The 13055-nt window shown below is 44.2% G+C and overlaps 2 protein-coding genes across 9 annotated transcripts in view; one reads left to right on the top strand and one right to left on the bottom strand.

Moving 5' to 3' along the window:
- LOC112670699 (uncharacterized) overlaps nucleotides 1-7642 on the bottom strand; it is a 200313-nt gene extending 192671 nt beyond the window's left edge. Inside the window, exon 1 of one of the 2 annotated variants that reach the window (XM_049093790.1) lies at nucleotides 7513-7642. The gene's annotated coding sequence lies outside the window, so the exon portion shown is untranslated. Of the gene's footprint in view, nucleotides 1-6414; nucleotides 6491-7512 lie in introns of those variants that run through there. The other variant, XM_049093787.1, reaches the window with a different exon arrangement.
- Nucleotides 1-13055, top strand: part of KBTBD2 (kelch repeat and BTB domain containing 2) — a 217026-nt gene that overhangs the window by 189995 nt on the left and 13976 nt on the right. Inside the window, exon 1 of one of the 7 annotated variants that reach the window (XM_025464572.3) lies at nucleotides 6483-6565. The exons of 3 other annotated variants lie outside the window; for them this stretch is intronic. The gene's annotated coding sequence lies outside the window, so the exon portion shown is untranslated. Of the gene's footprint in view, nucleotides 1-6482; nucleotides 6566-6824; nucleotides 7102-7469; nucleotides 7611-7934; nucleotides 8161-13055 lie in introns of those variants that run through there. 3 more of the 7 variants (XM_025464570.3, XM_025464571.3, XM_025464573.3) reach the window with 3 other exon arrangements.

Raw genomic sequence — 13055 nt, 5'->3', positions numbered from 1 at the left:
TGATTGTGTTTGTGGCAGGCATTGTTGCTGGTCTTACTAGTGCACTCAAACACTTTTTCCTTGCTAGGTGAACCCTGATTTTATCTAGATAAAGGAAAGCAATGTGCTCAGAGAAAGTGAAACTTTTCTCCTTCGAACCCAATCAATGACTGGAAACCAGGTATAGCAATCTGATTTTCTGGCCAAAAAGATGTAAGAGGAACTTTGCTGAGCATTTTGGGAATTATTTTTTTCTGATAACCCAAGAGAAGGCAAAAGAAATATCATCTCTTTTTTCTTCCTGTTCATACTACTTAAACTATGTTCCTGAGATAATGTGGTAGTTCCTAATATTTGAAGTGATGAAAGGAGGCAATTGTCTAGGAGGAAGACAGGCCATAAAACAGAGTAAAGATCATAAACTCTGGAGCCAGAAAACCTAGATTTTTTTATTTTTATCTTTTAAAAGATTTTATTTATGTATTTGAGATAGAACACAAGGAGGGGGAGGAAGGGCAGAAGGAGAGGGAGAAGCCGACTCCCCATTGAGCAGGGAGCCTGACAGGGAGCTCTACTCGGGGCTCCACATGGGGCTCCCCATGGGGTTCCACACAGGCACACAGGACCTTGAGATCATGACCTGAGCTGAAGGCAGATGCTTAACTGACTGAGCCACCCAGGTACCCCTGACAGCCTAGATTTTAATCCTAACTCTGCTACTTTATTAGTAGTATGATCTAGAGTGAGATAATTAACCTCTCTGTGCCTCAGTCACTTCAGCTGCAAAGTGGAGACAATATCAAACTCACAGAGTTGTTGTAAGGACTAGAGGAGTTCGTGCCTGGCACATGATAAGTACTCACCCAGTAAATGTTAGCTGTTGTCGTTGTGGTCATTGTTATTATTACTATTAATGGTGTAAAACAAAGCCTTTGGAGACTCAGAGGCTGGTAGACATATATATAATCCCTGCAGTGGGACCTGTAACTATTAACAGCCTAGCTTGCTTTCCTCTGCTAACACACAAATTACTCAGGTTGCATTTTGACTTTTTGGAACATTGCTACATTTTGCATTGTCTATATTACCCTTCATATTATCATTCTATAACACAAAAGAAATCATCCTCTGCTGATAGTTTTCTATTACCTTTAGGATAGACTCCAAATATAACATGTCAAACTCTTCATGATCTGTATCTATCACTTGCTTTCCTCTCTAGATATCCTGTCATTCCCCCACATGTACTCCATGTTTCAGTCATGGCCAATGACCTCATTCATTTAACAAATAGTTATGAGTGCCTAGACAAGAACTGTGTAATGCACTGGACAATCGACAAGATGTAAAAGTACTTTCTGTCCTCATGGAGTTTATATTATGAAAACATTTAGTTACAATCATCATAAGGGCTATGAGATAAAATATGCTATGCTATGCGAAATGAAAACACATAACAGTGAAACCTATCAGAGCTCATTTAAACCTATATGCCTTGACCCATGCTATTTTCCTATTGTGGATTCTTTCTTTTTCTACCTGCCCTGCTCTACTTTTTCTCAAAAGCCTCTCCTGACCTGCTTCTTCTTCTTCTTCTTCTTCTTTTTTTTTTTTTTTTTAAAGATTTTATTTATTTATTCATGAGAGATAGAGAGAGAGAGAAGCAGAGAGGCAGAAGTAGGCTCCATACAGGGAGCCTGATGTGGACTCGATCCTGGGACTCCAGGATCACCGAAGGCAGGTGCTAAACCGCAGAGCCAACCAGGGATCCCCCCTGCTTGTTCTTCTAATGGACTCTCATAATACACATTGTTTTCACATATTGAAATCATATTGCTTTCACAGAATTTATCCCACTGTTGGTTTGCTTAGGTCTTTTTGTCCAGCATTCCTCTTCCTCTGAGTCTTTTATCTCTGTACCCCAGGGAACTAAAATAAGTCTTTGTCCAATGAATGGCATCCACTTAAAAAAAAAAAGAACAACTTTTTATCTTGAAATAATTATAGACTCAGAAGAGGTAGAAGTAATATAGAGTTCCTTGTGTACTGATCACCTAGCTTCCCCCAGTGTAACATCTTATATAACTATAGTACATTATCAAAAGTAGATTGACATTAGCACAATGAAATTAACTACACTACAGACCTCAGATTTTATCACCTTTGTATGCACTTATTTTTATTTTATTATTTTTTAAAAATATTTATTTATTTATTTATTCATTCATTCATGAGAGACACAGAGAAAGAGAGAGAGAGAGAGAGGCAGAGACACAGGCAGAGGGAGAAGCAGGCTTCATGTAGGGAGCCTGATATGGGATATGATCCTGGGTTTCCAGGATCAGGCCCTGGGGTGAAGGCAGTGCTAAACCGCTGAGCCAACCACTGCCTGCACTTATTTTTAAATAGGTGTTATATATAGTTCTATTAAATGCTATCTTATATATTGATTTGTGATTATATCACAATTAAGGTACAGAATGATTCTGTTACCACAAAGAACTCCCTTGTGCTACCCCATAATAATGATGTCCATTATAACTAGGTTTTTTCTGTATTATTACAAGGAAGCAAGATGGAGAAGATTTATCGCATATCAGCTTTGGAATGCAGTGTCCCTTTCAGAGATGGCCCTGGGAACTTCCTCCCCCAAATTCAAGATTTTTAAGTAGGTTACAATGTTAAAATTAACAATAATGTTTTAAATTATCCTACCATCTTAAATGATTATGACTTATAACATTAAGAAATGATTAAGCACAGAAAAGACTCAAATTTAGAAAATTTGTAGTGGTATCTTTACTTTTTCCAATAATTATTTGTTTTGTTTTCTAGAATCATGACAATGTTTCAGATGCAGTCTTAGAAAGATACTATTTCATGGGTGTTGACATTTAATTAAAAAATGCTTTGTTGACTAAAAAGGAGAGCTTTAAACAATGTCATATGCCTAGTTTTGGATATTGATCACGTGGGAGCTGCTGTACAGTCCATCCAGTTAATGTAATTGTTAGAAAATACTGATTTCTGATCTCCTTAAATTAGACACTGTTAACTAGTTGTGACTGTTCAGCTTTCAAGCTGAGGGGCAGGATCTGTAAAAAAAAAAAAAAAAAAGAAAAGAAAAGAAAAGAAAAAATGAGGGTGGTATTGATGCTAATAATGCCAAGCACATAAAATTGTTCTATGATAGCAGCTAAGGATGGAAAGTTAAACAAGAAGTCAGCCTCCTCTACTACAGCAAGCCCCTTCTTCTTTTTTTTTATTTTTTTAAAGATTTATTTATTTTAGAGTGTGTGAGAGAATGAGAGCAGGGGTGGAAGGCAGAGGGAGAGGAAGAGAGAGAATCTCAAGCAGATTCCCTGTTGAGCATAGAGCCAGCTGTGGGGTTCTTCTCATGATCCTGAGATCATGACCTAGTGGAGATCAAGAGTTGGATGCTTTACAGACTGAGCCACCCAGGTGCCCTTGCCCCTTCTTCTTGCTCAAAGCCCCTCTGAGACTTTTTTTTTTTTCCCTGAGACTTTTTAAGGGGATGGCAACCTTAAGGGAAAAAATGGCAAACAAGTTGAAATATTTAAGGATAAAATGTTCAACCTGTTCTTTTTCTAGTTAAAACAACAAAAAGATTAACCTCTTTGAAACTCTAGAAACTACAATCTAGCTGGCTAGTTCTCAGTGTTTGTTTGTTGTTAATAATTTTACTTATTGGGCCACCTGGGTGGCTCAGCAGTTTAGCGCCACCTTCAGCCTGGGGTGTGATCCTAGAGACCAGGGATGGAGTCCCATGTCAGGCTCCCTGCATGGAGCCCGCTTCTCCCTCCGCCTGTGTCTTTGCCTCTCTCTCTCTGTGTGTCTCTGAATGAATAAATAAAGTCTTAAAAAATATTTATTTATTTATTAAATAGGCTCCATGCCCAATGTGGGGCTTGAACTCACGACCCTGAGATCAGGAATCACATGCTCTACTCCCTGAGCCAGCCAGGCACCCCAGCTCCATGTTTTAAATGTTTAAATTGATGCTTTAAGTATTAATGAACTAGCAGACTGCTATTTGTCTGACCCAACATCCATTCCCAATGCTTTTCTGCCTTATACTTCGTATTAGAGCTGGGAAAAACTAAGTCTTCACAGCTGCATTTGGCCAAATTATATCTCTGGAAACTGAGATGAATGTGGAAGTCTGTGGAGTTGGGGATATGAGGTACTGTCTTGAGGAGGCTTCTACTTTCTGAAAAAATAAAAATGAGCATAGATGGCTGAGGCCACTCCTTTCCCCATCTTTCTGCCTTCAATAAAGGTATGAAGGCGGGGGTCCCTGGGTGGCTCAGCAGTTTAGCGCCTGCCTTTGGCCCAGGGTGCCATCCTGGAGTCCTGGGATTGAGTCCCGCGTCAGGCTCCCGGCATGGAACCTTTTTCTCCCTCTGCCTGTGTCTCTGCCTCTCTCTCTCTTTGTCTATGTCTATCATAAATAAATAAATCTAAAAAGATATGAAGGCTAAAACTTCTGTGGCTATCCTGCAACCATGACAGATGTCAAAAGAATCACAGAAATTGTGGCTCTGGTGTTTCTGAGCTGTTGAAACTAGGGTAACTGACTACCTACAGAGTTAGGTGACCAAATAGATCCTTATGGAAATATTTACTTGCAGTCAAATGCATTCCCAACTGTAAAGCTATTAAAATGGCACCTTTTTAGTCCTCTCTCTCATCCTCACAATTAGCTACTCTTCCTGTAGTTCTGATATTACTGTCTAATCACCCAAACTAGAAAATTCAACCACCCCTCACTTTTTATTTCCCCCATCCTCTTAATAACCAAGTCTTGTTTATTGTATGTAGCTAGTTTCAAATCTATCTGTTTCACTATCCTCCCTGCCATTAAATTAGTTTAGACACTGTCTCCATCTCCTATCTGGGCTATTTTAACAGTCTCCTAAGTTCCCCACTTCCAGTTTGATTATCCACCATGCTTCAGAATTATTTTTGTATCCTATCAAGATCCGTTTCTCCTTAAAAATCATAAATGGCTCTCTGTTGTTTACAGGATGAAACACAAACTTTTTTCTTCTTTTTAAAAAAGATTTTATTTATCTTAGACAGTGAGCACAAGCAGGAGGGGCAGAGGGAGAGGGAGAGAGAATCTCAAGCCAATTCTCGGTTCTGCGTGGAGACCAATTCGGGCTCCATCTCATGACCCCAATATCGTGACCTGAGACGATATCATGACCTGAGCCAAAATCAAGAGTCAGTCAATTAACCATGCACCATGCAACCTGCCGAACACCAACTCTTACCAAAGGTATTGTTTGTGGTTTGTGCCTTCTTGTTCAGACTTTGCATCTCACGCGTCCACTGTCACAGCGTAGGTGCTCAAGTGTGTGAAATGACTGAATCTTTTGTAAGGCTTCTTTGTTGTTTAATATCAAAACATTTAAGCGTTTAACCAGACTAAGGAGAGTGATAGCATACCTGGCATTCAATAAAGATGGGTTGAATGAATCTATTTTGAATGACTCCACTGTAAAACCCTTTACCAGTATTCCCAAATAACACACATCTTGGCATGCATTCAGTTGATCTAACCTACAGGAAGACGCTCTTTGGTAACGTAAAGGCTTTTAGTGCATAATTAGTCATGTACATTTTGCACACGGAGTTTGTGCCGAGTGTGTAAATTACAAAGGTAGGTGAAGTCTGTGTGGGCATTCCTGACAATTTTGCATCCATGGATAACTTCCACCGAATGAGAGAGGCAATCTACAACTTTCTGCTTGCTAGCAAGCTGTACCAAGTTAACCAAACCGGCGTGGGCCACAAGCCATCTGCTGCTACAAAGGCTTAGCTCGTGAAACTGAAGGCGCTCGTTGGGAGCTTGCTTGGGGGTGGGGTGGGGGGGCAGGTAGCCGCCGCATTGCAGCACAAACCTCTCCGAAGGCTTCCTCTACAGCTGCTCCCCTCCGCACCCTGACAACGGCGGCGTCCCCAGAACTGCGGGCCCTTTCAGGTGCTGCTTTTGAGGCTTTCCTTGGCCTTGAAAGACCGGAGACGGAAGCCTTTCTCGATACGATCGGGGAAGCCGAACATGCTCTGAGAGTGGAAGGCGCATTTTGGGGGAGCAGGGGCTGAGGCCACAAAGCCCACTGAGCCAGCCAGCCAGCCACCCAACGTGTCCCTTTCTTCCCCTGGCCTGATGGTTGGCTAGCCCTCCTCGTTCCCAATTCCCGACCCAGCCTGCAAATGTTTGTATTTCAAGCGCGGGGGGGGGGGGGCGCCCTGCGGGGGAAGAGCCTACAGCATAAAATCTGGTGCTTCGGCGTCTGGATTTCCTAGCATGGGGTTTCTCGGGCCCCCCCGCGCCCCCCGCGCCCCAGCCCCGCGCGCCTCGGGGCGACCACCGCGCCGCGCACGCGCCCTCCGGGGCCGCCGACTGACCTTCTCCGGGAAACCCCTCCAACAGCGCCTCCCCGTCACCTCGCGCCGCCCCCTCCCTCCCCTTTCCGCTTCCTTTCTCGCGCTTGCGCGGACCCAATTGTTTTGGCTTTCCGGTGGGATCCAGCAAAGGAAAAGGGCGGGGGAAGCTGGGGTAAGGGCGGGAGAAGAGCGGCGGGGGGGGGTCCTCAAGAACCCGGGAAACTGCAAAACTGCGGCTCGGGCCGCTAGGCGGACGCGAGCGGCGGGAACCGAGGCCCGGCGAGGGCTGGCGCCCGGCCCCTGGCCGCGCAGGGGGCCCGCGAGGGGGGCGAGCGAGCGAGCGAGCGAGCGCGCGCCGCAGGGGCGGGGCGGGAGGGGCGGGAGGGGAGGGGAGGGGAGCGGCGAGCCGGGCGTCTCGCGGGCCGGCGGCGCGGCTCCCGGGGGAGGAGTCTGGCGGAGCTCGGGCCCTGAGGAGCGTGCGGCGGCGCCCGCAGAGGACGCTGCTCCCCGCGCAGGGCGGACCGACGAGGGAGGGCGCGAGGGGAAGCCGGAAGGAAGACGAGGCGGAGGCGAGACCCCGGCCCCGGCCGAGGCGGGAGGGCCACGCCCCCGCCGCCGCCGCCTCCCGCCTCCCGCCCGCCCGCGGGGCCCAGTGTTCTCGGGGCCGCGGCCGCGCCGGATCCCCGTCCTCGGGACCTGCGGACACGGGTGAGCAGCGTCGCCAGCGCCGGGCGGGGGGGCCGCGGGGCCCCGCGGAGGAAGCGGTGGGAGGGGGCTCGGCCCTTTGTGGCTCCGCGGGCGGGGGGCGGCGGCGGCGGCGGCGGCATCTTTCAAACCCGAGACGCTTCCGCCGCGGGCGGGGGAGGGGCGCGGGCCGCCGGCGCCGCCCTCCGCGCCCTGCGGCGGCCCCTCGGCAGCCCGGCGCCCGGCCGGCGTGCGGGGCGTGTGGGGCCGCGGTGGCCGCGCCGCGCGCGGGGGCGTTTCCGGCCGCTCCCCCCCCCCCCCCCGGGCGGCGCCCTGGCCGCGACCGGCGGCCGCCGTCGCCGAAGCGAAGCCTCCTGACGTGCCCGCGACCCGGTGGGAACGTGCTGTGGTGGCGTGCTGGTTCTCCCCCCGTACCTCTGAAGTAAGCACGAGCGATGCGGATCAGCAGAGATCCCATTACGGTCTCACGATTTTCAAAAGAAAGCAGAAGCCGCCCTTTGACAGGAAGCCGTGTACGTATTTGGCTTTAGACTCGGACGTCGCTAACTCGCGTGAACTCGCCCACCCCCTCCCCCGAGCAGCCGACGGGCCGTGAAGCGGAGGAACGTCTCCCGGGGTGTGACCGCCCCCCGCCGCCCCCCGCCGCCCCGACCTCCGCGCCCGCGCGCTCCGTCAGCCTGCGGAGCCCGGGGGTTGTCGGCCACCGCTCCGCTCCCTTCAAGCGAAAATAGGAAGAAAAGAGAAAAAGGACCCCAAAATGTAGAATTAACTTTAAGAGGGGCACGCGTGCAGGTAGTGCTCGTGTTCCTCTCCATCCCTTAGCCCTATAAAAATGTAGGGTGAGGGCGGGTCACGTGCTGTTTACCTAGGAATCTGTACGTGCGGCTCCCTGAGCGCTCGGGAAACAAAACCCTATATCGGCAGCGTGGTCTTGACCAAAATTGTATTTTCTTCTGTCGCGGCAACTGATCAACAGGGTGGGTGTTGGTTTTCCTCCTTCCCTCTGAGTTGTGGATTTTCTGCCCGATTTTGAGAAACACGGACTTCATCTCTCTCGCCATTGTGAGTGACTGACTTATTTCGGTTAACCTTTGGTAGCGTTTTTTCACAAGGATTCCCCCCCCCCCGCCCCCCGATCTAAAAGTAAATGGAAAAGTCAATCCCGCCAGTTCTCTAGTCTTGACGATGTGGAGTTGTGCTGCTGTTCTCACCTGGCTGCTAGCTAACGTTGAGCTTGCTGCTTCGCTTTGCCCTTTCCTTGGTCTAGTGCTCATCGAAACCCCTTTGGTTTGGGTCCCTAAATCCCCCAGAACTGGTCCGTCTGTAAACTGCACAGGACCGTGGCGTTTCTGTGGAGCATGCCTTATAGTTCACACTGTCCCGACCTAGTGCTGTTTCCTGAACACGGAGTTTTGGAAGCAGAGTTTTAATGCAATAACTCTCCTCCCCTTTTTTTGTTTGCTCTCATAGGAAGCCTAAAATCTCTTTATTCTTGGGGCCTCTAAGAAGGTGGATGGAAATAGCAGTATCCTAGTTCCTAAGTCCGCACAATTCTGTACATTTTTTTCTTTCAGTTAATGGAAATGATGAGGTATCTCATAAGATTCAAACATTGAACGTTGAGTTCCTAGCAATTCGGAGGTAGTCTGAAAAGCCAAAAGGTTTTATACATTTATTTAGACAAGAGATGTTTTGCTCACAGACCAGGAAAAAGGATTTGTGCTGCTGTCATAAGCTATATGAATGAAAATGTCAAACTTCGTTATATCTCAGTCTCCTCGTTTTCAGTTTTGTGGAGTTTGAATAGAGCAAGTAATACTTAAGTAACTCAGTATTAGCAATGACAGGTTGATTGCAAGTAATGTTTTTAAATATTTGAAGATTACTCCTCGTTCCCTTGCCAGGAATTTGCAGTACCTAGATTTCCTCAGTGTGGGAAGAAGGGATTTTTGAAGATTTGGAGAAAATGTAATTTAATGAAAGCTTTTAAAATTCTTTGCTTTCTTTGCTCCACTTCCATACCTCTGACAAGCGGTGACATGCTGTAGCTTCCATGGTAGGCACAGGGTTTTAAATATTCCTCAGTTTATCTTCCCCCCCCCCTTTTTTTTCTTTTTTGGAAGAAACTGAGAAACTTCAGTAGTTACAATCAGTGTTAACTGGCTGTACCCTTAACGACCACACCAGTATATTTGAGTGAAAAATATTTTCTCCTGTAGTTGTGTTTGAAAAAAATCATTGACTTGGTGGAAAATGAAATCTCAGTGAGACCATTAAGGTCAGTTTTGCTTTAGCTTATATTTCTCCACCTTTCTTAAGTCACTGCAGAGCTGAAAGGAAAAAATGGGAAAGTGATACCCAAAATAAAAGGACATACTATACTCGTAGAATTATTCTGTCACAGGTGGCATCTCCTTTATGGTCTTGTCTCATTTTTTGTTGTTAAATTTTTTTTTGAAGTGAAATAATTTACTAATTGTAAGGTAGTATGGAGGCTTATACTTGTAATCTGAATTTACTTGATGGAGCCCTGTAGACTCTTCAGTGTGGTTGTAAATGAAGAACGTAAGAATAGATCTGAGGTCTGCATTTGGTTAGAGTAGGGGGAGCTATACTGAAATTTATCGAACTTGATAAAATCTTCAAAAGGCAAGGTGGTTTTTTGTTTTGTTTTGTTTTGTTTTAATATTTTATTTATTTATTCATGAGAGACACGGAGACAGAGAGGCAGAGACACAGGCAGAGGGAGAAGCAGGCTCCATGCAGGGAGCCCGATGTGGGACTCGATCCCGAGTCTCCAGGATCACATCTGTGTAGTGGTTGACAATCAGTGTAAAGAAAGACCAAGTAGTTTTCCAGACATTCTCAACTGTCAGAATGGTTTTGATAACCTGAAAGCAAACCTGCCGGCACCAATATTTTGTCCTCCCTATGGAGCAACCTATCTCATTGATTCGAACAATGTTTTGTTTTGTCACTGGTGCTTCCTGGTTCTCCCTTAGTCGAGTCCCCGCCCCCCCCCCCCCCCCATCAGCTAATCAAGATTAGCTTTTGTTGAGCTGGTTTGTTTTGTGATTTGTACCATCAAAATACTCCCTAAATCTTTGAAATGAGTGTCTAAGATCCCCTTCACTCAGAATAAAAAGACAATTGTATTTGAGTGCTGAGATCTTGTAATTGGGACGCCTGGACCTGGTATATAGGTATGGAGATTCAGGAGTTGGGAAAGTGGGACAAAAAGCCTGGCCATTGAGTGGATTAATAAATACAACTTCATATGTTTATGTAGTAGTGTAATGTGGTAGGCACTGTCCTAAGATCTTTATAAAATGCATTTGCATTTAATCAACTCCTTGAGAAGAGTTCTATTTTCATCTTCCATGTTGCAGATTAGCATACTGTGGTACAGAAAGTAAATAAACTTACAAAGGTCACACAACTGGTAAGTTGAGGAATTGGGCTTTCACGGCTCCATCAGTAATGGTCTTAAATTTTTGGCAATAACTTGACATTCAGAATGCTTTGGATCCTTTCCAAGAAAAGTTTTCTATCTTCTGTTTGGGCATTTGTAGCATTAAAAGATGCAGCACCGTCTAAGTTAATAATATACAGCTGGAAAGTGCTTCGTACAGATGATGACCTAGAGTCTGCTGCCCTTCTTCTTTCTCATTACTTCATCCTTTATGTAATTTCTGTGCAGTCCTAGTTGGCAGCCTCTTTCCCATCTTTTTATTTCATTTAACATATACAGCTCAGTTAATTGCTGATCAAAGTCATTTTTACGTTCAGCAGTTTTTTAATACTTTATTTTTTCCTTGATCTTTCAGGTTTTGCCTGGTTAACATTAGAAGAGCTTGCTTTGGGGGCATCTGGGTGGCTCAGTCAGTTAAGCATCTGACTTCGGCTCAGGTCACGATCCCAGGGTCTTGGGATCAAGCCCCGGTATCTGGCTCCCTGCTCAGTGGGAGAGCCTGCTTTTCTCTCCCTCTGCCTCTCCCCACTGCTTGTGCACTCTCTTCTCATTTGCTGTGCTCTCTATCTCAAATAAATCTTAAAAAAAAAGAAAAGAAAAGCTTGCTTTGCTTCTATTTGTGTTTCTGTAGCTACTCAGTGGAAGGATACTACAAATGACACACCTGTGGGATCAAAGTGAAATCAGATACCTCCCCTCCCCCTAATAAAATCTGCTGCCATCAGCCTCTGAAATCTCTGAGTGTTTGGAGTTATTTTTTTTTAATTTCAGCCTTTCATGCCTTTCTCCGATTAATCTTGGGTTCTGTACTTTTAATATCAGTGTTCAGAATCTATGAAATATTTGTTAGTATTATTTAATTTTGAATATTAGCAGTATTTGTTTTGTGTTGATTTTCTTTGTAGAAACAGTTTGGGACATATTTCAAAGCCTGAGGACTTAAGCACCTTTTTTGTAGTATTGTTATTTTATAGTCCCACTGATTATTTGAAGAAACCTGTTGGAGTAAGTTCCTGTAAGAGGTGTTTAATATTTTTAAATAGAATTGTATATATTAATCTGGATTGCTGACTGATTTAATCCTGATCACTTAATAGCAGTGTTTTGAAACTTGTGTGGTGGAATTCACTCAATAGAGAAAAACTGTATTAGAACCAAAATTTTTGCTTTTTTAAATTGTAATTTATAAATTTCTTATTTTCATAGGTAGCCCTTAGATTTAAAAATAAGTTGGACTTTGTCCCCTAATTTTTTGCAGAAAATTAGTGGCTAGAGAATAGAAGAATCTCATCCTGTTATGTGGCATTCTAACCTTAATGCTGTTATTCTCTGCCATCAAGTAGATCAGTAAAAAACATTAATTGAGCCCATAACTTAGAAAAAGAAGTTAGAATATGCATAGTTTTTATGTTAAAGTACATTGCACTTTATTAGATTCAAAATTTCATTATACGGTGTCTGTACAGCTCCCATTTAATTCTTGCTCTAGTTGGCATTTTCATTGTGGAATATGTTTTAATATTCTAATGATCAGCTTTAAAATCCAAGATTTTAAAATCTATCCCTTTACACAAAAAATCTCACACATCTTGTGGTTTTCAAATGTATGTAGTTACTGTTGTAGTTGATAAAATAGAAAATAGGTTGTGTTTTTGACTCTATAGTATTTTCTCATTGTGTTTTTTTTTCCAACAGATTGTCTTGTAGAAGAATGTCCTTTTTGTTTTTAACCTTGATAAAGGGTACTCAGTACATAAAAGAGAAAGTGTTTCAGAAATCCACTAAATGGGATGCCTGAGTGGCTCAGTGGTTGGGCATCTGCCGTCCGCTCAGGGCATGATCCTGGGGTTCCAGGATCGAGTCCCATGTCGGGCTCCTTGCATGGAGCCTGCTTCTCCCTTTGCCTGTGTCTCTCTCTCTCATGAATAAATAAATAAAATCTTTGGAAAAAAAAATTCACTGAACCTGCAGTAGGTAAGGGAAGCAGTTGTGTTGATTACATAATAGATGTTAAAATATTTTAGTTGAAGAGTGTAATATATACAAGTTAGATTAAGAGTTGTATATAATTCAACCTTTAGGCAATTCAGGCTTGTAGGGTTTTTTCCTTGTTTTTTTTTGTGATCTAGAGGGAAAATATTCTAGGAAAAACAACTTGTGTCATGCATTTTAATCACAGACTCTTAATATTTGATCAGGAAGCAGTCTGAAGCAGAGATTGGTGCATGTGGCCTGCAGCCTGTTTTTGGAAATAAGTTTTGTTGAAACACAGTATGTCCATTTGTTCACATACTGTCTTTTGGTGCTTTGAGGCTGTAACAACAGAGTCAAGCATTTGGGACAGAGACTATAGCTTGCAAAAAAGCCTCTTAGAATATTTTGTCTTTGAATAAAAGAGAAGTAGTATATCCTTTAAAAGTTTGTTTTTTAAATTAGAAAATCATTGCATATGCTAGTAGAATTCAGAAGGCTTAAAAAGGTCTTC

The sequence above is a fragment of the Canis lupus genome, chromosome 14, assembly GCF_003254725.2.
Source record: "Canis lupus dingo isolate Sandy chromosome 14, ASM325472v2, whole genome shotgun sequence".
Taxonomy (NCBI): domain Eukaryota; kingdom Metazoa; phylum Chordata; class Mammalia; order Carnivora; family Canidae; genus Canis; species Canis lupus.
The sequence above is the reverse complement of the archived record's forward strand: the minus strand, read 5'-3'. Positions and strand labels throughout refer to the sequence as shown.